At 36.4% G+C, this 14,296-nt stretch overlaps 2 pseudogenes; one reads left to right on the plus strand and one right to left on the minus strand.

The window, feature by feature from the left end:
• Positions 1-807: 807 nt before the first annotated feature.
• Positions 808-5,470, minus strand: LOC125198402 (annotated as a pseudogene).
• A 4,055-nt stretch (positions 5,471-9,525) lies between these two features.
• Positions 9,526-11,246, plus strand: LOC125198403 (annotated as a pseudogene).
• The last annotated feature ends 3,050 nt before the right edge of the window (positions 11,247-14,296 follow it).

A 14,296-nucleotide genomic window follows, 5' to 3' on the forward strand; every position in this document is an offset into this window, starting at 1 on the left:
TATGATATGATGTGGATGTTAAATTCAACCAAAGAATAATGGTCACACATATATGTGTGGAAACAATCAATTAATCATCCATTAATCGATGACATTTTCCCTTGAATCAAGATGTAAATTTTAGCATTCACAGTTCCACATAGTTATAATAACTAGTAATCCCTCCGTCCGTCGTTAGGAGTGTCATTCTTTGGCGACACAAGTTTTAATAAATGTTAAAAAAGTGGGTGGAATAAAGTTAGTGGAATATGAATCTCACTAGTATATATTAGTTTTAAATAAAATATGAGTGAAATGAGTTAGTGGAATATGAATCTCACTAGTATATATTAGTTTTAAATAAAATATGAGTGAAATGAGTTAGTGGAATATTTATGGTAAAGTAAACCGGGACTCCTACTCGCGGACGAACTAAAATAGAAAAACTAGACTCATATTCGCGAACGGAGAGAGTAGTACATATTTAGTGAAGTAAGCTACCCATTCTTGTCAAAAGAAAGACAAAGCACATTACTCCCTTTATACGCAAATAGTAGTTTCATTTGTTTAGCCCAAATTTTAAATGTTAACCGTGGCTAGAAAAAGTCAATGTTACATATATCTCATTTATGTATATTAATTTTAGATTAAATTAGAGTGAAATTAGTTCAGTGGAATGTGGGGCCATGCCACTATTTATAATATATTATACTCCCTCCATCCACAAAAATAGTTTCATTTTGCCATTTTGAGATGTCCATAAAAATAGTCAGCTGCTGTTCATGGATTTAATGCCAATTCACTACCTGATCTGAGTATAAACAAAAATGAAAATGGCAAACTACATATGTATGTCTGGAAAACAAAAATGCATGAACACAGACAAACTATTCAAATGTTCATCACCTCTGGGTTCATTTATATTTGCGATAGATTCCTAGATAATGTAGTCTGCATTCTTCAGAGGTCAAATTAATAAATAACAAGGGCAACGAAAAAAATAAACGTTTAGATAAAACCAGTCCGGCCACCTTCGGCTATGCCTGTCGTAAGCAGTGTTGAATTTGTCCACCAATTCATTCATTGTACTGCATAAGAAGTTTACAGCCAATGATCAGAGCTGACATCAAAGTTCTTTATTTACAGTTAGAAACAAATTATAGTTAGTTCAAATTTCTATATATGCCACAAGAAGAATGCGTGAGTTTCCAGGAAATGATACATCAGGTAGACTACAACTGCAGTTAAACTACTAAGTGGTGAATGAACTATAAGTTCGAGCATCGAGGTCATGGTAGAAGCTTTTAACACATTCATAAATCATAAGTCATAATGCATTAAACCAATCCAGGATTCCAGGTGACTCCAAACATCTCTCCTAATAGCATAACACAGAATCAGCCACACAATCCGCTTGATATGACCATTAAGTAAGGATAAAGATTAACCAAATCTATACTAATCCTAACAATGTCAAATCTTATAATGTATCCTGCTTCAAAAGTACATACACGACTAAAAGTATTATTCAGAAAAGATAATAGCAGGAAAAAGGTATAAAAGCCATACCTTGAGCAATTGGTAAACATGGCAAGATATGTGATCAATAATGTGTCGTTGTATTCCTGGAAATAACAACATTAAGTCATTATGAAAGCATCGGGCAGAAGAAAATGAATTAAGTAAACAAATTGATATATAACAGTATCAAAATAAGCCAAAGAGCCTACTCTCATGGGGAGAGTTCGGACTTACCCTCGTTAATTAAGGAAAGATCTTTTTTCAAAACATAAATTAAAAAGGTGAGTTTGAGAGGTTTGAAATCCTTCTTTTCCTATACTCTCCACAGTTTGAATTTGTATGAGATAAGCATCATGCAAGTCATTAGAGGACAACATGCAGCTTTGACAGGTATATTCAAAAAAAACAAAAAAAAGACCTACGCTATATCATATTTAAAGTGAATGGTACTAAAAGAATTTCGAAACATAACCAAATACTACATGATGCACTCACCATCAAGAAGTCATCTTGAAATTTTTCAGATTCAATAGCTGGCAACCTTCTCAAGAGACTAGAAACTTGCCTCAGCAATGAATTCTCCAAGGGAATCTCACCTGCAAGCAGCAGTAAATTGAACATAAAGATTAAATATGGAGCACTTAACAATCTATCAGACTTTCCCCCATACTCCAAACAACAATACATATAATTTCCGATAAAAGATCATCTAGACATCTTTCAAACAACTGAACCTAGTTGTTTCACTCAACCAACGAAAACAGAAAATGAGATGACTTCTCCATTTAGAAAATTGAAATTTTAAAAAATAAACAGACATACCTTTCTGCATGGCTGAAGATAGTGATGAAGCATTGACTCTACTTTTAGTTTTGATCACTATGTATACCAGTAAGATGAGCAGCCACTGGCAATATTAAAGGTAAAGGGGGTTTGAAATCCTATGCATCCTTGATAAGAAAAACAGTGATATAAAATGATGATTTAATTAATGTGATAGTGAAAGGCTCACACTGAGTTGCAGCAGAACCCCGTCAGATGGTTTAAGGTGGGCAACATGATCAACAGATATTCTTTCTGCTTCACTGTCTAGTAAAGAGAAAAAAGAAGTTGCAAGCCCTACAGCTAAAATTTTCTCAGTATTCAATTTATAAAAACAAAACATACCTCAATGGTGTAGCTTGATTGAACAAAATAAGCTGGGGGTTGCCATCAATTACATGCAACTCTTGAATGGTAATGATCATGAACAAAGACAGTAAAACAGAAATTAAGCTCATGAGTAAATAAGAGTTAAACTAAAAATCAATGATCTCACATATAGTTCTTGATGTACATTCAAGGGGCCTACTCTATTGCAGCAAATTTACTTCCAACATATTAGCAATCTTTTGTTGCCTATAGGCAATTTGCCAATGTCCTAAACTGTTAATACAGAAATGAAAACAGCTAAGGGTAGAAGTTATCTAAATTCGAGCTAGAATATATCATCCACATGTAGGCAGATTGCAGGCAATTAACTCACTTTAACACTCCAATAAGGCTAGATTTAAATGGCAGTCTTAAAGTTCATACAAGATCACAAGCCTAAAGAATTAGATATTGGCCATATGTCTAACCCTTACCTAATACACATTTTTACTTTATATCAAATATCAATCAATATGTCCTGAGTTCCTCTCTCTATGGCAGTGTAAAAATGGAAAATAGTATAAATAAATAAATAAGCAGGTGCTCTACTGCTTCTTGAGAGTAAATAAGAAATCCCCAATGGTAAAAAGGGTAACTCATGCTACCCTTTACTCTTTGTTTCCTGAAGATTTGGTTGTATCAACATTAGCCCACTAACAGTTTGTGTAATAAGATGGGTCCCAAGGTCGTTGCCTTGGTGTGTGAGTATGTCACTGCCAAAGGAGAATCTCCCTTGGTAGGATGGCCTTTATTTTGTGACAAAATTGTTTAATGAACGCCTCTTTTGTTTGGCCTCGTGGGGACGAACATCCGTGGAATGGCCTTCCAAGTTTATGACAAATTCGAATGTCCCAGCCCAAGAGAGTATACACTAGCCTGGCGCAGCAAACATTTACTGAATCGCTGGTCCGTAACGCCGCAAACTTGGGTGGTTTGGTACGGACTCCCTATAGCACAAAAGGTCACTAGTTTTCCGTGCACACCGGTATGGATTTTTTAATTTAGTGATAAACAAAAGTTCCGCTGGGCCCCAGTATGCCCCATCATCCGAGCCATAACAGTTTGTCCAAGCCGACCGGGTACTCCTTTTCCTTTTGAGGATTTTATCCCACTGGGTTTTGCCTCGAGAGGTTTTAATGAGGCCCGACCTCCATCTTCGGACGGCCTTCTTTGTGGATTAGGGTCGGTCCGGACCATCTCACATAGGTATGCGGGTATGCCTATGTTACCTTGTAAACCTCTTCATGGCAAGGACGATTGTCTAAGCCATTAGGCTTTCTAGGGACTCCTTTTCTAGAATGAGTTGATGTACATTGGCTTGATATAAGCCCTTGGGTATGCCAAGTTTCGGTTGTATTTGTTATTCCCACCCCAGCTCGCTAGCTTGACTAGTTGGCTGTATCCCTCGGGCATACCCAAGTTATAATTGTACTTTATTTATTTTATTTGATTTATAAAAAAAAAAAGAAATCCCCAACAACTGGCGACTTCTGAATAAAGAGTCAAAGGCATCTATACAAGAACAATGTGGTTAACGTATGTCATGTAACATTGTAAATCTACACCGAGGCTACTCCTCAGAAACAGAATTCGACAAACACATAAGAGGAATTCTTCCTCATCGCCAAGCACTGAATATATATAAATAAATTATAACATCAAGCCCAATCAAAATGGTGACAGCAGACGATAAATGCGTACCACTTTCATAGATAGTAACCGGCAGATCCTTCTGGGCAGGATTGATTGCAGGATTTAGAAGAACATAAACTGGATTCTCATTGATATCCATTAACTGTGGGGAACAAATGATTCTCACTAATCAGGTAATATACAGAATTTTACTTGTGCAATGAAAGCATATAATGTAAGGTATGCCAGCTTAGACAATTAACTCATACTATTTGTTCTAATACAACTGATTGCAGCTATGTTCAGAATACTATCAGTCTCACTCTGAAAGTCTGAAGATATACACAGCAGGTATGGAGATCAATAAAATATAAAATCGAAACAGTGTTTCGCCGCATTTGTGAGTATCACACGAAAGCTACTGAAAAATTTATGAAAAAAACCTATAGCACTTCAGATGATACATTCTGATCCCATTCAATTTTAATATTTTTCACATACTAGGGTTAGAAAGTGATCTGAAAACATAGGTCATGATATCAATTACTAGAAAATTGCTGAATCATAGACATGTAGAGTAAAATTCAAGAGCTTACAGATTTGTGAATAATCATATCGGTTTCGTGAGCATCACTCCCCGTTGAATACCATCCAAGTATATAGAACTGAGGAAAACCTTCTTATCTGTTCAGCACATCAGGTATCAGTAATTTCTAATCCCCTCACCCCGAAAAAGCCCTAATCAGTGAGCACTGCCGAAACTAGCACACTAAAATCTCAAAAACAGGAATGTAATTTAGGAAAGGGATAATACGCACAGAGCTCTTGCTTTTTCTCGAGAAAAGCGCGGTCGAGCGAGTGGGTGGAGTCGTCGTAGAGGAGCTCGAAACTGTTGAAGATCTCGACGGTGCGGCCGCGCTGGACGCCGATGACGCAACCGACTACGCGGCGCGGATGAGATTGGGACTTGACTCGAGTGAAGTGATCCGAGATGTTGACAATGACGAGAGGGTGGAGTTTGAAGGTAAGCCCGCTGCTCGAAGACGACGCCATCTTCTCCGTCTCCCCTTTTCCTTTGGTTTGATTGATTCAAATCGGAAAAGAAGGGTTTTACAGACTTTCGTTTTACTTTATTTTCTTTGTTTCTGTTTTTACTTTTTTCGCCATTGTTAATTAATACCCTAAATTTTGGCCAAAATCTCGTACGTATATTTTATAAATATAAAATAAATTGTGAAAATTATGAACTCTAGTTATTGATTATTTTTCTTATGGTTTATATTTTCGACCGTGAAAAGTAACGTAGTCAAATTTAATCTTGTGTGATAATCCAATTCTATTAGAAGTAGCGGATTAGTCGGATTCACAACGGGTTCGATACATTATGGTTAAACCAAAAAAATTGACAAAACAATGATTTAGAAAATACTCTTCCTCCACCGAAGATACTCACTTTTCTTTTAGATTTATCCCAAATGACTTATTACTAAAAATAAAAATCCTTTATGTCTATTTTATTTCCTCCTATTTTATTCTATCTATTTTAACTGTCAAAACAAAGTTGCATAAATTCTCGAGTCACCTCAAAAGAGGGGTTATCTTCCTTGTTGTTACCAATGTTTTAAAACGGATCGATCTGTGAACCTAAGTTACTAGTTCATGGTTCAACCGGTCCAACCTGTTCAATCACCTGCGAACCGTTTTATTGTTCGTATAATTAAGTATACAATATGAAAAATATATTAAATTTACATATAAGCAATAATATATCAAAAATATTAACCTTATATTTTAGTTGTAATATAAATATTAAAATTTAGTAGTAAATGACTAAGTTTCATAAATATTTTTGTTGGTAAATAAAATTAAATACATGATTCATTGCTTATTGTAGATAAAAAAATTTAATATTTTATATATAAATAGATAAATTTAATTGTAACTAAAAAAAATGTATTGAAAAAAAATATTATATTAAGTAATAATTAAACATGAATAATTAGTTATTTTATGTAAAAAAATTAATACCAATGGTTAGTGTATATAAATAAAATATATAATACAAGAAAAATATTAATATTAAGTAATACTAATAAATTATATGGACGTATAAAACATATTAAATTTATATGTAATTACAAACTCGTAAGTATATTGTAAAAATCTAGTGATTATTAAAGCATAATTAAAATATATATTATAATTTATAATTTCTTAATTAAAATGAATTACTATTATTTTATGTGGATAAAAATATCATTTTTAGTGTATAAGAAAAATTAATGTTCATATTATTCCAAAATGGTCATATGGTGGAGTGGTAAAATGGTTGGTATATAAAGAAGAGGGTCATGAGTTTAAGTATTGCCAACAACAAATTTTAAAAAATTATTTTGTAAAGTAAAAACCGTTACTAGTTTGACGGCGGTTTACGATCCGTTGATAATGTATTAATATTTTCTGTTGATGTTATTTTACTATTAATAATGTATTAAATTATTAATATTTACTATTATTAATATTTTGTCATCTCTTTATATTTTCTATCGGTCCACTCCAGATCATATTTTAGATTTTGTATATCCCAGCTTATATTATCCCTATTTGTTAACCATGCATTTTGGAGCACCAGGCCGAGGCATTTGGTTCGGGTATCAGGATTCAATTTTGGGCCTTAAGCGATCTCACAATAACTAAGAAAAAAATATTGAAAGTAAAAAATAGTCAGACCATGTTTTGAAATGGAGGAATAGAAATTATGTTATGATATTCAACTTTCATTCTATTCTTTAGTTTGATATATTTTTTTAGGAATTACCGTTCAATTCCCAACAAGAATATCCATTCATTTGAATTAGCTGATGAATGACAATTTCATTTCATTCTTCTTTTTTCTTATTTCTTTTGGCAAAATTATACTAACATGTTAGTATATAGTACTATTATATTTTAATTCAATTTATAATAAAACTAAAATTTTAAAATTTTTAATAATTGAAACAAAAATTAAACACATTGTTTTGTATTATGTGGACTTAAATTTAAAGTAGCGTGCATGAAATATTATAAACTTTTGTTTGAAAAATAATTTTTACGGAAATAATTCCACTAATAATGTTTAATTTAAATTGACATTAAATTCTAAAATAATTAATTATTTATATTTCATTCCATAAATCCACTCTTTGTAGTTACCAAATATAGAATGAAATCAATCAAAGAACACAATTTCATTCATTTTGTATTCTTTGTCCTTACCAAACATAAGAATCAAATTGTCATTCCATTCTAATCCTCATTTCATTCCCTCCTTATGGTGTGGGCACTAGTTTTTCCTTATCCGGACATAAAATTCTCATGTCCACCCCTCTGATTTGCATCAGACATCGCCTCGAAGATCGAAAAAATAGTCATATTCGTCCTAAACCTAACTAGTACTCCATCCATCTCATAATAAAGCCACATTTGGCGTGGGCATGAGTTTTAAAAAAATGTAAAGAATAGTAAGTTGGAAAAATTAGAGGAATGTGAGATCCACTTTTTATATTGGTTTCATAATAAAATGTGAGTGAAGTAAGTTAGTGGAATATGAGACTTACTTACCATTTATGGTAAAAGTGAAATATGACTCTTATTGTAGGACGTACCAAAATGACAAAATGTGATTCTTATTGCAGGATGGAGGGAGTAATAAATATTCCACCCCTCCGTTTTCGAATACTAGATCTTCACCGCATTCCATCATACCTAGAAGAATCTAAGAGGTGTATGTGAGTTGGCAAGCCGTAGAGAGGTTAATATCCAAGGCAAAAAGTCTCGATTCAAATCCTCCATGAAGCTGCTTTAGATTTGAAATTCAATTACAAATTAAATAAGGATCTAAGTGTTTAAAATTTAAATGTTTTACGTGTATAATAGAGATAAGTGTATAATAGAGATAAATATATGAATATTACAAGTATTTACGATTAAAGTAATTAAATTTTTACTTACTTGACATTACTCTCGTTCCTCAACATTCACACCATGATTTAAAGTAATACTTCTACGAATATCAATCCTGTTTTTACATCTTAGTTCTTCGTGTATAGGATTTTCGGTTCATTTTTATTATAAATAGTACTAACTCATTTCACTTACATTTTATTTACATGAACTAAAATATTTAAGTATGACTCATATTCCATTAAATTTTTCTCACTTACTTTTCTTAACATTTCTTAAAATTCCGTCGCTAACAAGTGAGACTCCTAACGACGGAGGAAGAGTATTAATGATAATTTTAAAATTTAAACTAAACCTAACAAATGAAATGATTAAAGTTTAAATATTTAGAGCCCATTTCCCAACCATATATACTTAGTGCGTGAATCAAGCACGCTTTGAATTATTTTGTAAATTGTTAATTTGTTACTGCGTGAATCAAGCACGTTTTGAATTATTTTGTAAGTTGTTAATTTGTTAATGCAGATATAGTACCCCTCCATTCCTGAAAATCTTAACTTATTTCCATTTCGTCTATCCCTAACAATTTATCATCTTTTACTTTTATCATTTTTTAGAGTGGATCCATATATCACTAATTTTTTCAACCCACTTTTTATTATATTTTTTTAAAACCCGTGTTAGGTCAAATGCTAACAAATTATGAGGGGCGGAGGAGTAGTATAGAACAGGTGAGAGTGATTATGACTAGGTCTAGAATTAAATAACAGTTCCTAGAATAAAAAATTAAGCAGATTCCCTTTGTCACAAAAATCAAACATACCAATCAAAATGTGAAATAAATTGTGGGTCACATACTTTATAATTATATGAATAAATAATTTGTTTTCTTATTACCAACCACACTATTTGACACTCTAAATACAAAGTTGTACAAATAAACACTACAAAGAAAACAATGAGAGTAAGAAACAAGATTCTCTCAAAAAATAAAACAAGATATTACAGGTGAGTTCTTTGACTCCATTTCATTTCACTGATTTCTTCATCTTCATTTATCCCTTCTTTTAGTGAAAGCATGTTTAAATGTTTCTGTAAGTGTGTGTGTATGTCTGTTTGATATATAGCAAGAATAGAAATTGTATTAATTTGTGTAATCACTAATCACATGTGATTATGTTAAAACTAATGCATCAGACATGTATAAATTGCAGAAGGGTAAGAGCAATAGCTTGATCACTAAAGAATGGAAGGAACATGAAGGAAAGTCTGCTGGATTTTGCCAGAGACGAAGCCAAGTCATCTTTGAAGAAGAGAATATGGAGTGAGATGAAAAGGTCTTGATTGTAGCTGGCCCAGCTATACTAACACCATTTTCAACATTTGGTGTACATGTAGTTAGCCAGTCTTTTATGGGCCACATTGGCCCCACACACCTTGCTGCTTCGCCCTCGTCTTCACCGTGCTCTTCGGATTTGTCCTTGGCATTCAGGTACTGAGCCATAGTTGATTTAGTTTGTGGCAGAATGAAGATATGTTCTTGGTTATAAATATGCAGCTAGGCATGGTTGGTGGGGTGGGGACTCTATGTGGGCAAGCATACGGCGCCAAACAACACGAGAAGCTTGGAATTTATCTTCAGCAATCGTGCATCATCTTGCTCGTTGTCTGTGTTCTGGTCACGCCCCTGTTCGTGTTTGCTGCTCCGGTTCTGAGAGCATTAGGACAGGACCACAACATTGCGGACGTGGCAGGGGATGTCGCTCCCTGGTTCATTGCTGTCGTCTTCTTGTACGGTGCAATGTACGACTGCAATGCCTATCTGCAGTCCCAGAGCAAGAACTTCGTCTTGTCATGCTATGCAATTGTCTCCTTGCTCACGCACGTGCTTCTATCGTGGCTTCTGGTTGTGAAGTTTGAATTTGGCGTTTCTGGCGTCATGTCATCCACTTGTTTGGCTTTCTTGATCATGAATTTAGGCCAGCTTTTGTATATGGTGTCCGGAGGCTGCAAAGAGACGTGGAGAGGCTTCACGGCCTTAGCGTTCAGGGATCTTGGACCGACGGTCAGCTTGTAGTGTCGTCTGGTGTGATGATCTGGTTAGTCTCCTTCTATCATAACGCAACATAGAAATTGTTTATGTATGTGCCATATGACATGTGTGTTTTGTCTTGGTTTCAGCCTTGAATTTTGTTACAACATGATATTGATTCTTCTAACCGGGAAGATGGAGAATGCAGAGGTGGCGATTGATGCTCTTTCGATCTGGTATGGTTTCTTCTTTCATCTCGCTTAATTTGTTGATTTTGTTAAATGATCATTCGTGGCGTTCCTGTAGTCTCATCATCACTGGCTGGACTACGGTGGTGTCCGGAGGCTTCCTATCTGCAGCAAGGTAGTCATAGTTCTAATAAAGGTGTGCGTCTGGCTCGTTGACTTGAGGACTAACATATTCCATTCTCGTCTCACCAGTGTGCGCGTCTCAAATGAGCTGGGGAGGAAGGATGCCGGAGCTGCAAAGTTCTCTATCGTGACAACGCTTGTGATGTCAGTGTCCATCGGCTTGGTGTTGATGTTTGTTTTCCTGATGTTCAAGGAGAATGTGGCTTACCTGTTCACCAGGAATGCGCAAGTGGCCGAGGCGTTTGCACGTCTCTCACCTCTTGTTGCTGTCTATGTACTTTTGAACAGCGTTCAGCCTGTTCTCACAGGTGACCCCTGCTAAACAATAAATTTTTAAAAGTCTCAGTCGGTACTAAAGTTATTTTTCCGGATTTAGGTGTTGCCTGGAGCTGCGCAACAAGGTATTGTCGCGTATGTGAACCTCGGTTCATATTACTTGGTAGGGGTACCTCTTGGAGTCCTACTTGGTTATGTGTTCAATCTCCAAGTTGAGGTGAGTTGATGAAGCTAAGGTTTGTTTATGTTTTTCTTGTTGATTGCCTGTCTTAACACACTACGTTGGTAAGGGTGTTTGGAGTGGATGATAACTGGGATTGGTGTCCAAACAACTATACTTGCTTTCATGGTTTACACCATTGATTGGGATAAACAGGTTAGAATTATAATTGTACACATTGTCTCTTCTTTCGCGCCATCTTTATCTTCATCTTTATCATCCTCGTCCGTGAGGTGTTCCTTGCTCAAAAACGAATAAACCCAAGGTTCTGGGAGACAAAACTACTCACTACTTGCCTAATAACAACTCGTAACTGCAGCTTAGACTTCGGTTTGTAGCAACATGTCGAGTTTGAGTTGTGTGCTAAGATGTGAATGCTAATGACACCCATATTCATTGTATTATAGATCATTTGGTGACTTCTACATCTTGTCTATCTGTCTTCAATTTTTAACTATTAATTTTTAAATAATTATTTCTAAAAATTTGAACAATTATTCTAGAGAAAATGAATACTACTCAATTTATTCTAGAGCAAAATAAATGTCATTCTAAAGTATTATGTTATGTGATCTAGCCCATGGATCGACAATTCTAGATTTAGTCAAAGTTAACACCGCACTGATTAGAGGAGTTCGAGCTTATAAATAAATAAAAAAATATCTTGTATAAATTGATTCAAAATATTTATGCTCAAGAGTAATTGAAAATATTCATTGAAGAAGACGATTTTAGGTATTAAAGTTCAATCAATTTAGTTGTATGCGAGTGGATCGCAATTTGACGAACAAAAATCGAATAGAGTTCAGAAGACCTGAAAAATGATATCACATAATAAGCAATCAACACCATAAGTTCGAATAAATCTACGAGATTTACACAAAAATGCAAGTTTCCAAGTTTTATTAGAAGCAAGACAAACCCTTTTAGCTATAGAGTAGATCAATGTTAGATATCACATTTTCTTCGATAATTACATGTTTATAAGTGTAATTTTTGTAAATAACAAAAACAAAAAAATAGAATGATTTTGGTCAAATGAATATCAACTGAAAGAATAAACTTATGACGCGATAATATTATGTTATTCACAGAGATAAAAATATAGAGATAAGGGGAATTCCAGGGATGTGTGTTCACAGTTATGGTTATACAAATTTCAACTACAACACCCTAGCACAGTTCTAACTTTGATAGAACGAGTCACCTAGTTTATGCCCATGCTATGCAAACGTTGGTTACAAATATTAGAGCACTCCCAATGGGCTCGGCGTTAAACTCGGCGATATTTCGCCGAAAATCGCCGAGTTTTCGCCGGCCAATGGGACGATTTCGGCGAATTCTCGGCGTTATTCCTCCCGAATTAACGCCAACCGACGATCCATCGCCGAAACATCGCCGCCCACTGTGGGCGCGATTCGGCGATGTTCGGCGATATTTTTTTTTTTTTTTAAACGGCTATATCTATTAATTCCACCACTATAAATACTTCCTCTTCCTCCTCCATTCATCACACACAATTCTCTCAATTTTTCAATCTCTTATCTCAATCTTCAATCTTCAAAATTATGAGCTCTAGTAGGAAAAATTCTCGAAAAAGTAAGGGTAAGGGCAAAGAGTCGAGTTCGCAAATTCCCAACACTGATGAAGCAAATGAGCAGTGGTTGAGCTCGTTGTTGTCGATGGGTTCTCCTCCTGGCCAATATCCATATGCGGGTCCGTCCCCATTGCAGACTCCTACGCCACGCAGACTTTCTCCGTACTTCCAGTCTGCCCTCAGCATGCCCTCTCCAGCCGACGATGTGTATCGCCCCCAGATAGTCACATCGTTGTTCGACACCCCTGGATCAACCCCAGGTGACGAAGAATCTCAGGCCGCGACGTACACAACGGATCCGACACTCAGCACGGACGACTACGAGGTGGAAGAAACGCCCGCCGAGCCGCCTTCCAGGAGCGGGAAGGGGAAGGCGCCGGCGTCGACGGCTGCGACTGATACGGCTTCCGATGAGAAGCCGAAGCGGACAAGGACTACTTACACTCTCGAAGAGTCCGAGCTGATAGCCAACTGCTGGGCGGACACGACGCAAGACGCGGTGCGCAGCAACTACCGGACTGAGATCATGTTCTGGGCGCAGGTTACGGAGAAGTACACGACCAACAAGACTGCCTCGATGAAGGACCATGGCAGTGAGGCGATCCGCCGGCATTGGGAGCGCCTCATGAGGGACTGCGCCCATTTCAACGGTATATATTCTAACTTGATGACGAACATGACGAGTGGCCAAAACGAGCACATGGTCCGAGATGAGGCCATCCGGATGTATAGTGGCCAGTTCTTGTCGAAGGGCTTCAAGTATTGGAAAATCTATGATAGGCTGAAGGATCTCCCCAAATTCCGGACGGAGATGCACAGCGCGCTGCACGGGAAATCGGTGCGCTCGCGACTTAGCGGTGCGGAGAGTGAGGGCAGCGCGATCCCCATCGACTTGTCTGAGGATGGTCCGCACGACCGCCCTGTGGGAGCGAAGAAGGCGAAGGGGAGGCGGAAGGGGAAGGGCACATCGTCAGATGCCCAGTCGGAATACCCGTTCTTACAACAAGCCACGTTCTCTTCCAATGCCGCCACTCTGGCGCAGTTGTACACGCTATACTTCACCGGCGGCGGAACCCCAGAAGAGAAAGCAGTCCCTCTGGTCGACCATCCAAAATATGAAGATCAAGATGGGCCTCTCGCCGGACGCTCCTTCCTCTTAGTTTTTTAAATCCTTGTTTTTTATGGTTTTTTATTTGTAGTTTTTTTTTTCTCGTTGTATTATATTTTCCAATGATTAATACAACGACGAATTGTTCATTTATAAATCTATTTATTAAACACATTTGTAGGGAAAATTAAATAATATTAAAAATGATGATGTAAAAATGAAATGTTGAGTTAGGGAGAAATAAGGGAGAAATAAGGGAGAAACCATTGGAGCAGTTGGCTAAAAGTTGGCTAAAAAACTGGGGATAAATTTTGGTGCTGATGTGGCGCTGATGTGGCAGGAGTTAGGGAGAAATAAGGGAGTTTTTAGGGAGAGCATTGGGAGTGCTCTTAGGGTTGTCAATCCTAAATACGTAACTCCTAAA

The sequence above is a fragment of the Salvia hispanica genome, unplaced genomic scaffold (assembly GCF_023119035.1).
Source record: "Salvia hispanica cultivar TCC Black 2014 unplaced genomic scaffold, UniMelb_Shisp_WGS_1.0 HiC_scaffold_1424, whole genome shotgun sequence".
Lineage (NCBI taxonomy): Eukaryota > Viridiplantae > Streptophyta > Magnoliopsida > Lamiales > Lamiaceae > Salvia > Salvia hispanica.